Source organism: Coregonus clupeaformis, chromosome 5 (genome assembly GCF_020615455.1).
Source record: "Coregonus clupeaformis isolate EN_2021a chromosome 5, ASM2061545v1, whole genome shotgun sequence".
NCBI lineage: Eukaryota > Metazoa > Chordata > Actinopteri > Salmoniformes > Salmonidae > Coregonus > Coregonus clupeaformis.
Genome location: NC_059196.1, coordinates 22,258,995 through 22,262,642, shown reverse-complemented (window position 1 = coordinate 22,262,642; position 3,648 = coordinate 22,258,995). Strand labels below are relative to the sequence as shown.

Genomic DNA, 3,648 nt, shown 5'->3' with positions numbered 1-3,648 from the left:
GAAGTTCAAGATGACGGTCAATCACCCTCCGTCTGGGGCTCCATGCAAGATCTCACCTCGTGGGGCATCAATGATCATGAGGAAGGTGAGGGATCAGCCCAGAACTACACGGCAGGACCTGGTCAATGACCTGAAGAGAGCTGGGACCATAGTCTCAAAGAAAACCATTAGTAACACACTACGCCATCATGGATTAAAATCCTGCAGCGCACGCAAGGTCCCCCTGCTCAAGCCAGCGCATGTCCAGGCCCGTCTGAAGTTTGCCAATGACCATTTTGATGATCCAGAGGAGGAATGGGAGAAGGTCATGTGGTCTGATGAGACAAAAATAGAGCTTTTTGGTCTAAACTCCACTCGCCGTGTTTGGAGGAAGAAGAAGGATGAGTACAACCCCAAGAACACCATCCCAACCGTGAATCATGGAGGTGGAAACATCATTCTTTGGGGATGCTTTTCTGCAAAGGGGACAGGACGACTGCACCGTATTGAGGGGAGGATGGATGGGGCCATGTATTGTGAGATCTTGGCCAACAACCTCCTTCCCTCAGTAAGAGCATTGAAGATGGGTCGTGGCTGGGTCTTCCAGCATGACAACGACCCGAAACACACAGCCAGGGCAACTAAGGAGTGGCTCCGTAAGAAGCATCTCAAGGTCCTGGAGTGGCCTAGCCAGTCTCCAGACCTGAACCCAATAGAAAATCTTTGGAGGGAGCTGAATGTCCGTATTGCCCAGCGACAGCCCCGAAACCTGAATGATCTGGAGAAGGTCTGTATGGAGGAGTGGGCCAAAATCCCTGCTGCAGTGTGTGCAAACCTGGTCAAGACCTACAGGAAACATATGATCTCTGTAATTGCAAACAAAGGTTTCTGTACCAAATATAAAGTTCTGCTTTTCTGATGTATCAAATACTTATGTCATGCAATAAAATGCAAATGAATTACTTAAAAATCATACAATGTGATTTTCTGGATTTTTGTTTTAGATTCCGTCTCTCACAGTTGAAGTGTACCTATGATAAAAATTACAGACCTCTACATGCTTTGTAAGTAGAAAAACCTGCAAAATCGGCAGTGTATCAAATACTTGTTCTCCCCACTGTATATGGGACGGCTGTCAATCCTTTGGTCCTTAAATGAAACTGGTATACTTTTTTATTTATCAGTTTTCTTTAACCAATTATGTTCTTTAATGCAAGGCCGACAGACAAGTTCCTTATTTTTTCCCCCTTCCACTTTCCTCTTCCATTTTTGCGGTAATGCTGCAATTATTTGGTTGTAATTTTGGGTAGAGCAGACATTTCCATATGTTTTTGTAAGCTGCATGTGTGACATAACTCCACCAGTCCTACCGTGATATCATTTACGAAGATTATTCATTTTTTTAACATTTTGTCAAAAATAAATTGCCATTTTGTTACATAGCCTACAGTATTGTAGAAAATAAAACTATGTCAAATGATGTTGTCACACAGATGTTAAAGAGATGTTATGAGCAGTACAATGTAGGTGTAGTTCTTGGGCCTACTTTTTTTTTATTTTACTTTTATATAAAGCTGTATTGCAACCAGATACTTTGATTCTCTATCATGTCCAATTTAGGCCTACCTCTTGAATAATTGTACTGTGGCATATCATCATCTTAGGCAATGATGTTATGGGTTCGAGGCATAAGGGAAAACATAATGCACAGTTCTCTTACAAAATAAAACATTATAGCCTATTCCCCATATTCCAGCTCCCAGCTCCCATCAATGGGAACTCTTCTGCGTGAACCGGTTGGTTATAGACAAGGTAGTGTCAATAAAGCGGTCAACACAGCTCACGAGGCATGTCTCTTTGAACTCGGGCTCCCCTCCATGCACTTGTCCCAGCAGACATCTGTGAAGTTATGCACCTTCAAAAGAAGCAATGAATCAGCTAAGTCAACTTCAGTGTGGAGGTCTCAAACAGAAATATATGATTTCGTAATCAACTTGCAATTCGGTTTATCCATTCTGAGAAGACGTTTGATGGTATAATAAAAAAAACAAATGCAGGATACAGTTCAGAATACTGTTCATGTAGCTAGCTAACTTCGTAGCATAGCTGCTGTTGTATGTAGCTAAGCTACCTACCTGGGCCTGAAACTGCGCTTTTTGTTGTTCAATTGCGATCATCCTTTGGAGTTCTGAAGCGTCAGCCTTTTCTGACGAATTTAAATCAATGCCGTCCATTACAGTCGGGTTAATTCAACCGGTAGAGCTGAGAATGACCTTCTCTGTAGGCTCGTGCGTTTGTTGCTCAGTAGTTTGTTGTGGTTTGCCAATTACCAAGATAATTGACTAACACATGAGTCATGACTCTCCAATATTTTCAATGTTCAGCCTTTCATTTAAGTAAAGCCAACCCAATTTTTAAAAGCCACAATATGTAACTTTTTGGGCGACTTGACCAAATTCACATAGAATTGTGAGATATAGATATGTCATTCTCATTGAAAGCAAGTATAAGAAGCGGTAGATCTGTTCTATGTGCGATATTTCTATGCTTCCCCTTCTAAAGTTTAGTTTTTGCATATTTTACTTTGGATTTTATACACCAGCTTCAACCAGCTGAAAATACAATATTTTTGGATATGGAAAATATATTTCACAGCTGTTTAGATGGTACAATGATTCTCTACACTATACTTGCTTGTTTTGTCACATAAACTGAAATTAGGCGAACTATTCAAATTTTTGCAAACAGGAAATGGTGGAGTATTTTCTGCATATTGCACCTTTAATAAAACAATGTGAAAGGTCTAATAATAGGATACACACATAGATTCTGTTAAGGGGATAGTTCACCCAAATTATATATTGGTTTCCTTACCCTGTAAGAAGTATATGGACAAGGTATGGCATTTGAAGCACAAATCCAATGCAAGTCATGCATTTTCGCAGTGGTGGAAAAAGTACCCAAATGTCTTACTTGAGTAAAAGTAAAGATACCTTCATAGAAAATGACTTAAGTAAAAGTCACCCAGTAAAATCCTACTTGAGTAAAAGTCTAAAAGTATTTGGTTTTAAATATACTTAAGTATCAAATTCCTTATATTAAGCAAACCAGACGGCACTATTTTCTTGTAGTTATTTTTTACAGATAGCCAGGGGCACACTCCAACACTCAGACCTCATTTTACAAACGAAGCATGTGTGTTTAGTGAGTCCGCCAGATCAGAGGCAGTAGGGATGACCAGGGATGTTCTCTTGATAAGTGCATGAATTGGACCATTTTCCTGTCCTGCTAAGCATTTAAAATGTAACGAGTACTTTTGGGTGTCAGGGAAAATGTATGGCGTAAAAGTACATTATTTCCTTTAGGAATGTAGTGAAGTAAAAGTTGTCAAAAATATAAATAGTAAAGTAAAGTATAGATACCCAAAAAAACTTCTCAAGTAGTATTTTTAAGTATTTTTACTTAAGTATTTACACCACTGCATTTTCGCGCACCACCCTAAAGTATTTCAAATTGGATTGTGTAACTCAATGAAGTTACTTATAGATGATTTGGATATGAAGGACGGAAATGCTAAAATAGGTACCATTGACTTCCATTGGATTTGTGCCACAAATGCTTTATTTTTATTTTTATTGAAACAGTGGCCAGGTAAACAAAACCAAAGCA

General features: G+C 39.3%; 1 pseudogene; it reads right to left on the bottom strand.

Moving 5' to 3' along the window:
* Nucleotides 1–1,507: 1,507 nt before the first annotated feature.
* LOC123485017 lies at nt 1,508–2,331 on the bottom strand (annotated as a pseudogene).
* Between the last annotated feature and the right edge of the window lie 1,317 nt (nt 2,332–3,648).